This window comes from Ixodes scapularis, unplaced genomic scaffold (assembly GCF_016920785.2).
Source record: "Ixodes scapularis isolate PalLabHiFi unplaced genomic scaffold, ASM1692078v2 PGA_scaffold9__187_contigs__length_104089568, whole genome shotgun sequence".
Taxonomy (NCBI): Eukaryota; Metazoa; Arthropoda; class Arachnida; order Ixodida; family Ixodidae; genus Ixodes; species Ixodes scapularis.
The window spans coordinates 72,082,235-72,094,895 of record NW_024609884.1 but is presented as its reverse complement, the minus strand read 5'-3'; the positions used below and the strand labels follow the sequence as shown (position 1 = coordinate 72,094,895).

Sequence of the window (12,661 nt, the reverse complement as noted above, 5' to 3'; positions counted from 1 at the left end):
CGTTGTGTTGAGGTGCACAGTGCTTGCCCTCGCAGAGAATTTTAATAACAAATATGACGTTGGAAGACTGGTGGAAGTTATCTAGGAAGAATTCAATGACGTACAACTAACTAGCACAGCTGAGGTAAGGCGGGACAGAGGAAATTTGGAACTCCCTCCCGCGTGGCTCCGGCCCCAAGTCTCCACCCTGTCTTCCAGTGGGCCCGGTGCCGGGGTAACGCAGAGTAGGTTTGACCACAGGAAACTGGGACTCCCTCGCCGGGGGGTAAAAAACGGGGGGTGATGATTTTTTTTTTCCTTCATCCTCCAAAGGTCATCTTGGTGATATCCCACAGCACCCGGGTTACGAAATTGCAGAGGGGAAGCAAATTGACTTCGAACGGTGAAGGGAGGAATTATACTTTTGGTCTTTAATCTGTAGGCTAGCTGGCGCAAACTACCGTCCGTGGTAGTAAAAGAAAGACAGCAGAACCAGGAACGTGGAGAATTGTGCTGGACAGGTTTTAACAGCCCGTGGTGGTGGCACAGACTGTCTAGCTCACTGATCTTTATGATTGTTTGCTGGATCGCGTTTGCCCAGCTCCGCCTATGCACAAGAATGTGGCCACGGTCGGCCATCTTCTCAGTAAAGTTATATTATCTCTAGACATCAGAGTAATATGGCGGACAGCGCTGTGGCGGCAGGCTGCCTTCAAAATGGCCGTGGGTCTAGTACACTGTGCCGTGGGTGATATTTCGTGCTTGATTAAGTCGCTCGACGAAGCAGATTTTTGAAACTCAGTGGATGGGATAGAGGAAGGTCGACTATGCCGTCATGTTGTGCGGCGCAACTTGCCATCGGTAAGTATTCAGTGTTTTGTGGCTATGCTGGCGCGCAGGGATACGATCGGTGAAAAATATTTATTTGTTTTTAAGGTTTCGACAAAGTCGAAACCTTAAAATGGCCGACCGTGGCCGCATTCGCAGAGCGGGCAAATGCGATCCAGCAAAAAGTTGTAGATTTGTGGTCTAGCTACACTGGGGTCACAAGAAACACTATTGCTTCATCAGCAACCTAAAGGTTTTTTTGTAAAGCACATCGGTCGTGACACCACCGCGAAACATCCCGAAATGTCGAAAATTTTCCTCATAATTTCGGAACTTCTCGAAACCTAACCTCGGATGTTTCGCCCCATGACTGCGTCATGAGGGGGCTGCCTCCAATATGGAATTGGCTGTCTCTTCTTGGAACGGCGCTGTGCCGACCAATTCAGTTTCAGCCATCTAGCGCTGACAGGCATGCGACCGTGGCGGCTGGCTGCTCTTTACGGGTGACATTAACTGACGTTTGCGAAGAGCTCGACCCTCGCAGCATCCGACGCATTTCGACTGCTTCGCAAGCTCCTTGGAACAGTAGGGCATTATTGGCGCGGAGGTATACTCTACTGCTGCTCGCTACGGCGGCGCCAACATTTCAAAGCCTAGTTGCGTGCGTCCGATACATTGTCGGAAAAGAATTGACCTTTTCCTTTCGCCACCTAACATATTGTTGCCGGTATTGTTCTGCCGACAAAGGTCATGCGCCTTCGTCTAACCAAGGAGCGCACAACAGCCGTATTCATCGAAAAGGAATCCATGTTTTGTTTTCTGTAGTTTCTCTCCGATACAGTAGCTTGAGTGTAACTTCATATGGGCGCGAAATGTTTATTATGGAAACACCCACGAAAGCCCGGAGGGGTTTATTTAACTCGGTACTAAGGATCCGCGTTGTTTTTCGGTTGCGTTTTAGGTATCCCCCAGGAAGTAGCACCTGCTCCGTTGCGGCTTGTCCTTTCATTTCCTCTGCTGTTCTAGCGTTTGTGGGCGTTGAGCAACTCCACTTTCGGCGCAGTTGATCGAGTTCCGACTCGCTAACAAGAAGGCCTTGGCTTTTGGCCAATACGACGACGACACTGCCAGGCTATCGCAGCTGGAAAGAGAAATAGACCAGAATGGGGTTTCGGCCGTTTCAAGCCTAGCGCGGGCTCGAAGCGCTGTGCACACCGAGCAATTTTGAAGACGGCGTTATCGCGTCTCCGTTTCTGTGAGGCTTTGTCGTATTTGTTGGGGTAGCGAGCAGTGTTGACAGATGCAGTCTCATTGCAACATCCGTTCCCAAGAAGCCGTTTTTCTTTTTTCTTTGTCTCGGTATAAGTATTTTTTTTTCCCCTTAGCTCCGACGTGGGCAAATTGGGCAAGAGGGGAGGGGAAGTGCCGCAGGGACGCATCGTTTCACCACGATGGCTGCTCCGGGCAGGAACTGGAGCTTCGCGCGTGACAGAACTTGTGACGAGTCCCGCGGAACGCATCCGGCGTGGAATGCAGCGTCACGGCTTTCGCCCGACGTCTGCCCCAGCTGCCCGGGTAGTTTTTCGAGCGGCGCCCCCGCACGCGCCTGCTCTCGTCGGCCGTCTCTGTTCACGAGTCGGGCCTGAGCGCAGCGTGCCGTTTTTCGAGCGGCGTTTGGTCAACCTTGACAACGGCGCAGGTGCGCCGTTACTGGGAGTCGGGCAATCTGTCACACTGGCGCCACGCTACGAGCTACCGTACTCGTCGGCGGTGTGGGCGCCATACCCGATTGTGCAAGCGGGACATTTGGACGCAGCGCGCGCCGGTTGGGCGAACGAGCTGTTTTCTGGGGGGGGGGGGGGGGGGGGGCTACAAACGTTGGCGCGTGCCGGTTCCTTGACGCTGGTTCGGCCAGATTGTTCTTCGCGGGTGGCAACACGCATTCTTCGAAGAAGACAACGCACCGCTCTCTCGAATGGTGCGGTTGTGTGCCACCGTCGAGTTCTCGGAAACTGACTTCCGCCGAGAAGTGAGATTGCGTGGGGGGGGCTTCTTTTCCGCTGTGACGCGCGTTGGAGGACCGCGGAGAAGGGAGTAGCAAAAGGGTGATTCTTTTCCCGAGGGTGCTGTTTTCGTTTTGACTCGAAACTGGCGCCTCGTTTCCCGCGTCTGTATCTGGACCTCTCGTCGCTGTGATGAGCTCTTATGATAAGATGGTCGCCCTGTGCGCTCAGGAACAGTCTTTCCTAGCTCGCGTCGTCCTTCGGTCGTGCACTTCGTAGGACGGAAGGAAAGCGATGTAAGCTGTTTCAAGTTTCAAACTTGAAATTTAAGCTGTGACTACCGTCCACCTGAGTCTGCGGAGACCCAGTCTCTCATCTTTATCTCTTAGCTGCCACGTGCTATTTCGTCCTACCCTTCGTTCTCGGTGTGTATTTATTTGGCGATAGCTGTCAGCCGACGCGACACGCTTCCTCCCAACCGTTTGCGCCATGCTTATTTACGGGCTAGACTCGAACAAACGCCCGTACCGTATTCTCTCACTGCGATAATTTGTGAGGGAGTCCGGCTTTTTTCACGGCGCAGCGTTTGAGCGCGTTCTTTTTTTATCCACATTCTTCGTTTTACGGTGACATAAATCTTCGGGTAGGGGAAGCTCAAGGTAAAATGGCGAAATGTTTGGCGTGGTACGCGTTCTTTTTAAAGGTCCAAGTGTCAACATCTTCCGCGGGACCGAAATACCGCGGACCTCTGCGGCGGTAGTGGACGTTTAGGGCATTCCAACTTCCGTTTTCTGGGTTTGTATCGAGGCGAAGGCTGTCCGAGACGCTTCGCTGCAGTCCGCATTGTTTCCGCCGGAGGGTTGCGAAGAAGGTCTGTGGAACCGTTGGACTGCCGATCCACGATTGCGAGGATCCGAATGCCCCGCAGGACAACGACGTGTGCCCATTGTTGCTTTTCGGAGTAAAGCTTGTCTCCACGTGTGCTGATTCGGCGCGTTATCAGTTTGCGGGGCGACAAGATTAAAGTGTTTTTTCTCCCGTGATGCAACATCTCCAGGTTGGCGTGGGTACTCCTATCGTGCACTAGCGGACTTGGGCGTAAAGGCTGCAGACGGGACCCAGCTCGTGCTCATTGCCTCAAAACGGGCCTCTCTAGCGTAAGCGCGCGTAAACCCTGTAAACGCTGCCCAGCAAACGCTGCTCTGCAAGCCTGAGCGGAATATGGTTCGTCTGGAAGGAAGACTCTCCAATGGCGCTGATGCACGAGGCTTAACCTGCGTAGCTCTCCATTGATGACTCCGCGTAGGAAAATCGGAAAAACCGGCAATTGTCTGGGGATTTGGTGAATCTGGAAAAACCTTAATTTTTCGCACCAATCAGCGTCGGTCAGGAAAATCGAGCTTCCTTTTTTTTTTGTGTGTGTGTGTGTGAGCGACAATATAAGACGCGTGTGTAGTGAGAAAGGCACTGCAGGTGACTATAGTAGTAGAAGTAGTACTAGTCGCGGAGTTCTCAAAAAGAGGAACCCTGATTGTGGAAGACGACTCTGTCGGCGCGCCGGCGCACATCTCTGCCCGGAAACTGGTCCTGGCGGAACGCGAATCGCGTCCTCTTGAAACGCGTGCATCAAGGCGAACCTCTTTTCGTTGCACTCGCAGTAATACGTTTGCCTGGCGGTTTATTTAAAACGGTATGTTCAGAAAAAAAAAAGAAAGTCTCAAATAACAGACTGCCCAAGTAATGCGATTTGGTTCCTGGCCATCGCACTGTCGCCGTCAGATATACCATTGTTTCCCGATAAAAAGTGCACTCCAAACACGCCCTGTCGTTTGAGGGGTCGGTTGGAGAATTAGTCAGGGAAAGCCGGGAAGTTTACAATTGCCATTTTGGTAGCGCTCCCGGTGGGCTGTCGTGGAGTTCTCTCTGAACAATGGAAACTGATCGAGCTCGGGGATCCCCGTTGCAAGGAACATGGCGGCCTTCGATGAGCGACCCGGTTTCTGCAAGCGGATCCGCGCAGAGTATCGTGCCTTCCGCGGGGCTATTTTCGGTCGATTCCGGGTCGTTCCGGTGTTGCTGTGACCCGTCGTCTGCGTGCGTCTGGCCGGGTCCCGAAAGGCGTCGTGCACCCGGCTGGTGAAGGGCGCGCTGGCCGCGTCTTCTTCTGCGAATGTCCTCGCCTTCGAAAGGAGCCTAATCGCCTTTCTTTTGGCCAGACCGCCGCTGAAGACACGCGTGCGAGGCTCATTTGGGCCAGGAACAGTGCGGTTGCATCACCGCCGACGAGCGCCGTGGAATGGCCGTGCGCGGGAGGGCTGCTGCACAACACTGCCGGGCACGAATTCCCAGCGCCGGGGAATGCGGCGCGGAAAAAGGAAACCAGTTTTACGAGTCCGGCGATAAGGAAAAAGTAGTTTTCTCTCTGGCGTGCGTTACATGCCCAATTGCGTGGAGAATGGAAATGGCCAAGTGTGCAGGCTCCCAGGTCCTCGCCAGGCTCCCAAAGAGGGGGTCTCAGGACGGCCCCTCGGGGCCTGCCGGGGGTTCCGCCAAGGCGCCCTTGACGTCCTCTAAAAATGTGGCGTTTCCGCCGTCTGTTGGAGCACCCCTTTGTGGTCCGACTCTCGGGCCTGCGGTCGCCTTCGATCCTCGCCCTCACTGCGGCGACGGAAAGACGCTCTCCGTGGCTGCCCCCGTGGCGTTTTATCTTTCTTATCTCCGCCGGGCTCGCTGACTAGTTTGACTGGCCCCAGCTGCGGTTAGGCGTTGTGCGTCGTACGCGAACGTCGCGGTTGCATTCGGAGGTGTTCTTCGGTCGTGCCGCTGGGACGGGCCACGGGCGCGGTAAGCAGCCTTGGCTGCTGGCCACGGTGACTTCTGGAGCCGCGCTCGTCTGGCGAAATAGGCTGGGGACAAGCGTGGAGTGGCGCTGACCTCGCTGGCGACTGCATAAACATTATCGGCGAGGGGCTGACGGGGCTCGTGGAAGACCTTCGCCCAGCCAAGGACACGTCGCCGATACGGGAGCCCCTTTTCGAGCGCGTTGCGCAGCTCGCTGGCGTCACGAGAGAGCGGTCGTCGGTTGGAAATACCTTCCGTTGTCATGGCTGCGCGGGTCTCTCCACGCACGCTCGATTAAGAGGACGTTCTCGGTGAAGCGCCCCTCCGACGGCAGGGAATGCCAACGGTGACAACGCATCCACGTGAGGCAAACCTCGGAGGTTTCGAGTAAAAACATCTGCACGTAATCTTGTCAAAGAGCTGGCAGCAGCCGTGTTGTGAGCTGCTGCCGATAAAAGCGGTAACCGTCGTGCTTGCACGGAGGAACTAGTCAGTAGCCGTTACTTCATTTTCGCATGATTAGGAGTCGCAACTCCGAGGTCGCGTATTTGAACCATACCGAGCGCAGTCTGACTTGGCCACCGACGACGGCGTGTATGAGGGTCTCCAAAATTGCACCAGTGGAGGCCCCGCTGGGAACCTCGGAGCGATCGCGCACAGGGCCCGGCCGCACCGTCTCGTCGAACTAGCGCCGGGGGTCCGCGGGTGGGCCTTGTCGGCAGCCCCGAGACGACGGCCTGTCCTTGGCGGGTGCAGTGACAGTTGCTCGCCCATCGCAAAGCCCTCCACGCTGGGCGAGCCGCTGGAGCAGTCAGGCGGGTTGTGACGTCAGCGCGCCGCATTCCTGCCGCCGTGCGCGCTGCCTGCTCGCTCTCCATCTCGGACTCGCCAGGACGTGCAGTGTGTGCGCTGGAGTCTTCGTCGCCTTACCGTGCTTCGCTCGCCACACTCGCGATCGGATACATTGTCCCCGCAGGTGAGTGTGCCCTCGGGGGAGCCTCGGGTGCGCGCCTGGTGCCGTTGCTCCGGTCCTTTGTGTGCCCACAATCTCTGCAGTCTCTCGCTGTGTGTGCGTGTGTGTGTGTCTTCGAACGGGGAGGGTCTCGTGGGACGACGCTTTCTTTGTTGTGTGCCGAGGGGCCTCCGGAAACGCCACGAAGGGGAAAACGGTGACGCTCAGCGCCGTTCACCTTTTCGTCGTTCCGAGCCCCGCTGTGTCGTGGTGCGTGCCTGCTGCTGCGAGAATGACCCATTTCGTCGTTTTCGGCGCACTCGAATGAGCTTCACGATCTCGCTACGTTTGAAGGGTCGGGAGTTCCGGGAATCTGCGCCTCACGCTATTTTTATCGCTTCTCGCGCACTCGGTTGTGCCTTATCAGCTGTTTGTGCAACGCCAGCTCTGTCCCGTGGCAGTCGACCCGCTTCGTCGGAGGAGCCCTCTAAGTTTAGAGCGGTTTGCGAAATTGGTGCCCGTCCGGGGTTCGCCGCCGAGGTTGGACCTCTCGGGCGCCCCCCGGCAGGACGACCGCGGATTTCCTTTGTCCGGGGCGTCGACGGACGCTCAGCTGTGGGCCACGTCCTTCTGGCGCCTCGAGGCTGGCGCGGCGGCTGGCGCGCTCCAAACCGGTTGTGCCCCTTATCTCATGAGTCACCGCCTCGAGGATTGTCTTCCCCGTGACTTTGACTTCGCTTTTCCATGCACTCGTTTCGGGCGTCGCGGTTCGCTGGTCCCAAACCTGTGCTTGGCTGCGGTTCTCTCACGCGCCGTCCGACCGATCGTCGCAGCTCTTTGGTAGATTTCCTTGGACCGCACAGACGTTGTTCGACGCTTCCTGCATAATTGGTCCAATCCGCCGACGGCTCCGCCATTTTCCTTGACACCGTTTCGTGCACGTGCGAAGTAGTCGGCGTGGATCGCAAACTTTTTTTTTGCTGTACAACCTGTGCGTGTATAAATAAACGAGGGAGCGACCCGGTTTTCTCTGCCCTACGCGTAGCTTCCAGGAGCAGCATTAATTTCCCACACTGGCCCTGCTTCGCGAGATTTGGCCCCGGAGTCCGCAAGAGACTCGGATAGGTTTGACCTTGCGTTTTCTGACTCGGGAGACGTGTTGCGTCATTTCGTCCCCTTGTGATGCCGTTGGTGCCTCATCTGCCCTTCAGCTCTATGATCGGGCTGATGGCTTTTCGGTCTTCGAGTGACTGGTTTCTTCTACTGATCCTTTGGCGCCGCCCGGGCAATCTTGACACGCTACGCTTTCGCCGTTCGATAATTTCCCACATTTTCGTTTCGTTGCTGAAAGTCACGAGGCATCCATGTGGTGCAGCCGCCCACGGCCGCCCGCATGTATCCGCATAAGATTTACGCCATGTAATCGTCTTCGTAGTCACTGTGGCCTTTGGGCTATTCTGCAGTATCGCGCGAACGGTCGGCCATCTCGCCTTGATCGGTCAGCAGCTCTGTGCGCGGTTGCACCTCGTGTCTTTGTTTGCGGAGTCCCATCACTCGACCTCCACGGGAAGATCCTTATCTGTAGTCCCCTTCCAGCCATTGTGTTCCGCCCTGTTGAGAAACGGCTCGGCCGATAAGAACGCTGTGCTCTCCTGGCACCGGGGCCGCAATGCGCGGCCTTCAATCGTGCGACCCTTTGTGCCCGCGTGAGCACGATTTGCAGTAATCGATGTCATTGTTGCCTCATCTTGGTTGCGCGGTGTTAGCGCGTTTCTCAATCGTCGGCGCTCCCTCCCCGCGCGCGCTCCCCGCATGCCCTGTGAGATGACATTTCGGGGAACGGCAGCCGCCTTTTCGCTCCTCTCTCGCACCTGTCAGGAGCGTCTGCTTCGGCGCTCGAAAACCTGTCGCAGACAACGTCGCCTTTGTGGCCTGCCCGCCCAGCTTACTTCGTCGTTTCTCGGACTCGGCCAGGGTGTTCCTCCATGAAGCACCAGGATAGGTCTGTGTTTTATGTTCCGAGCGGGGGGTCGTGTCGGCTTGTCCACGAAGCCAGCAGCACACGGGGCTTCACGGCTTGGATATTTGAACGCAAATCTCATGCTTGTGAGGTAGTTTAAATTGTGCCTGTGTAATATGTCGCGCTTCGACATTCGTGACTTACACAGTAGTTGATAGGGCCGTTGGTTCTGCTGTGTTTTTGACGAACGCAGCTACCGTGCCACTGACGTGCACATGAAATGGTTGACGTCGCGGCTTGCTTTTGTGCCGTCCGCGAGTTCACTGTACAATATTCGGCTCCTCAGTAATCGTTCCCACTCTTGTTTGGAAGCTGTGCCTTACTGGGAACAGTTTTTTCCCCGAGAAAATTTGTCGATCGTCGAAGTCATATTTGGCGTGACCCCTATTTGTCCACTGCCATGAAAACAGACTACCAAACACGAGGCAAACCGCGCTGTTTCCTTTTGTTCCAAATGGCGCGAAGAACCGTAGTGTGACGATGTCAGCCTGTCTTAGAGCCATTGGAAGAACGTGACACGTGGCTACGCCCTTCTCGACAAGGTCGTGAGAGACCCGCTTCCTTTTCTACGTCCCTTCTTTTTGGTGACTTCTTTGCCACTATGCATGATGCGACCCGAGGTCGCTGTTATTCCCCACGTTTAGGATCGGAAGGACGGTAACTCACTCCTGACGTAGCCCTCCTTGACAGGTCTGGCAACTAATACACTTCATCCGTCTCGTTTACTCGCAGACTTAGTGCGTAGGAGCACAGACTCCCATAAGGTTCGTGCCTGCGCCTCTTTTTTATCTTTCCAGGTTTATTTACATTTTTTTACGCGTTTTTTCGTATGTGTGAAACGAATTCGTGATATTTTATTTTGTACCCAAGTGAAGCGTGAAGAGCTTTTCTTTCTTTTGGCAGTCTGGTTTCGAGACGAATGGCCTTAACACATACTTTTACTGATGCGGTCGTCTTTCGTTGCGCAGTGGGCATTGTTTGCTTGTCCTCTCGCACGTATTTGCCGAACCTGGCACTACTGCCTTATCGACGAAAGCGTGCGACACGCGTACACGTATCGTGCAGCAATCGACTTTTATAAGGTGTCCTCCAAAATCGTGTGTGGAATGCGGTAAGGAAAAATTGAACAGGACTCTCGAGTTGACAAGGGAAATCTTTCCGGAGCCCTCGTGTGGTGCCTCCTACTACTCGGGGCAGAACTCTTCGGGATGGCGGGGCGCTTGGTGCGCCTTTGTCCGAGCCTCGCATCTCCTAACAAAGTCGCGCCGAGAAACGCCAACGGTGGTTGACCTCGATCGACTTGGGCGTTCAGTTTGTGACGTGCCTCAGTAACACAGACGTACTACCGCGTGGTTCCGAAACGCGAGCTTAGCTTGGCAGTGTTGACGTGACCGATCGCGCTTGAGGGTCGCTGCTTCGCGAAGCGTCGGTAATTTTGTTCCGAGTTTTGTTTTTCTTTCGAAGGCGTGACGTGTGCGGCTCTCTGTTGTCGTATTTGAGCGCCATTGGGGCTTTTTCTGGTTCTCCTCTCGCTCGTCGCCTCGAGGTCGTTTATTTCTGGCCGGGCTCGCGTGCGTCGGCGAGCGCGTGGCGCAACCGCCCGGGCTGACCCGAACGATCGCTTCTGCGGTGCGTCTTCCAGAACCCGTCGCGGCTGTCTGGCCGGGTCGCTTGGCCCCGGGGCTGTCTGGGTTCGGACCCGCTGCTGCGTCATGCTCGCCGCGCCCGTCGTCTGTTGTCGGACGGTGAAGGGATCGTCTTGGAAAGCAACCTCGCTGGATGGAATTTACCGCGGAGATGCCATGTCAGGCTTTGTTCGTCTGGGTGCTTGGATCGGGCTTATTTTCGGGAGGCACTCACTTGATCGAATGACGTTTTAGCGAACGCCCACGTTTCATCGAACGACACTTTAGCGAATAGTCGGACGCCGCGAAGCGGCGTTTTCGGGTGGGCCAAGTGAGTTCATATTTTTGTAATGAGTTGCCGCAGACTGTCGCCGCGAAGCGGCGTAAAGCGCAGCGCGGCGGATGGGTTATCGCGCGCCCCCGTTATTCGCTAAAACGAGCATTCGCTCAAATGTCGCCGTTCGCTAAAATGTCATTCGCTCTTGTGATATGGACCCCTTATTTTCAGTTCAGCTTCGTTTATTTATGCAGACTACCTACGGCTGCGCTACCTAAAGAAATAAGCTGACTTGTCTAATACGAGTGACCATTCGAGTGATGACGCTAATGGGTGGATGGATTGATGGCTATACCCTTTGTATAAATTGGCATTTTGGTGTTCGTGTCGATCGGTTAGAGCTGCTACGAGTGTTCAGTACAAGGGACGCCTTTTCTCGGCTGTTTTTCTCAAAACAAACACATCGCAGTATGCGGCGATAATCATCTCAGTACCGTGCCAAGTTGCAAAAATTGCACTGTTAACGACAATGCGCTTTTTGATAGAGTACAGCCGGATTGGTCATGTGAAACGCGCCTTGCGTGCCTCTAGTGCCACTTTCTCTGCGCCACTTTCTCCAACTAGGCTTTTATCCTTCGACTCAATGTTCTGAGAATGTTGCAGCAATGACGTATGTTTGCCATCCGCTTTAAAAAAAAAGAAAAGAACAGAAACAAAAACAAGCGAAATAAAATTGTTTTTAAAGGTCTAGGTGGGGGGACACGTTTCTTTTAAAATTTTTGTTTTTGTCGATTTTTTTTTATGCGTGTCCTATCTAAGCTTTTTGACAGAAACACTTTTTATGTTTATTTCAGTGCCCTTTAATAAGAGTGCGCCTAGTCCCTGATCGACGTGGCAAGAACTCGGCGAATGTAATGCCTTCCTCACGCCTGACTGCTGGCAGCTGGCTTGTGACCTTTCTCGTCGTCCGTGACAGGAAGAACGCAGTCTTTGTTCGAGCCTCTTTATTTACGCTGGATGTGACGGGGAGACTAGTCGGTCACTGCACTCCGATTTCGTCTTAACGCCAGACGTGTTGGATGAACATGTCGCAGCTGTTGTACAAAATCAGTAGGCAAACATACTCGAAAATAACTCGTCTTCTGCTAACTGCTCCATCGTGGCAATCTGGCTCAGTTGTGTATTAAGACAAAGTCGTATGTTTTTGCCTGGACTACATTCGGTAGTCCGCAAACCTCTGCAGGCAAGATTCATAGGAAATAGTTTTGAGCTTTTATTGCTTGTCCCCCCCCCCCCCCCTTTTTTTTTTAAATATATATATGATTTGAAGTTTTTATTTCTAACGGATCGACGGAAAGGGGAACAGAAACTAAAGGCAGAAAACGCCTGACGAAGGTCTCTGTCCCCTTTCGGCCATATCTAATACGGCTGAAAGTCCGAACCGTAGCGAGGTCGTAGCATTTTTTATGCTCTGGTTTGTCCTGTCCAGATTAATCGGGAGTTTTATTCCGAAGTCTGGTTGTCGTTCGTTGCTGAGCATTTCCGACTATTTTCGGCGCGTGACATGTCGTGATATACCGGCTGGGACGGAAGAGTCAACGATGTAGTGGCGATAAAAATGGCTGTCTTGCCCTCGTTGTTCCGGCGTTCTTTACTGTGCTCGAAGCTGAGATAATCGATTGGTTGATAGCGGTATAGGCTCTTGCCATTATCGGATGGATTCTGCGAAGGGAGCAGGCACCACCGTCGTCTCTTCAATTCGAAACTTTACTTGACCGCAAACATTTTGGCGGGTGGATCAGTCTCATCTCGTTTTTGGAGCCTTGTCGTCTTGTTTGAAAATAGACGGTTCACGTTCCAAGCCAAGGAAGAGGCCCGGGGCGCCTCGGCGAAGGATAAGATTAATCTACGAGCTAACGTGCAGTCGAAATCTGGGCTACACGACGCCGACACCACGATAAGCCGCCTCTGCCAGATTCCGGACACCTCAGTCAGAGGCGTCCTTGTTCCGATCGGCGACGTGCGCGACCAAAAGCGTCGCTGTGGTCGGCCTTCGCGGTTGGCCTCGCCATGACGTCTTTATTTAAATTTCTTGTTTTTTTTTTTTTTTTTTTTTTCGTCGATGAAAGCAAGTTT

The 12,661-nt window shown here is 54.2% G+C and overlaps 1 protein-coding gene across 12 annotated transcripts in view; it reads left to right on the top strand.

Moving 5' to 3' along the window:
* Window positions 1–12,661, top strand: part of LOC8053731 (lysine-specific demethylase 3A) — a 335,808-nt gene that overhangs the window by 272,745 nt on the left and 50,402 nt on the right. For 2 of the 12 annotated variants that reach the window (XM_040503284.2, XM_040216830.2), the window contains exon 1: window positions 6,532–6,627. The exons of 8 other annotated variants lie outside the window; for them this stretch is intronic. The gene's annotated coding sequence lies outside the window, so the exon portion shown is untranslated. Of the gene's footprint in view, window positions 1–6,510; window positions 6,628–12,661 lie in introns of those variants that run through there. 2 more of the 12 variants (XM_040503282.2, XM_040503283.2) reach the window with 2 other exon arrangements.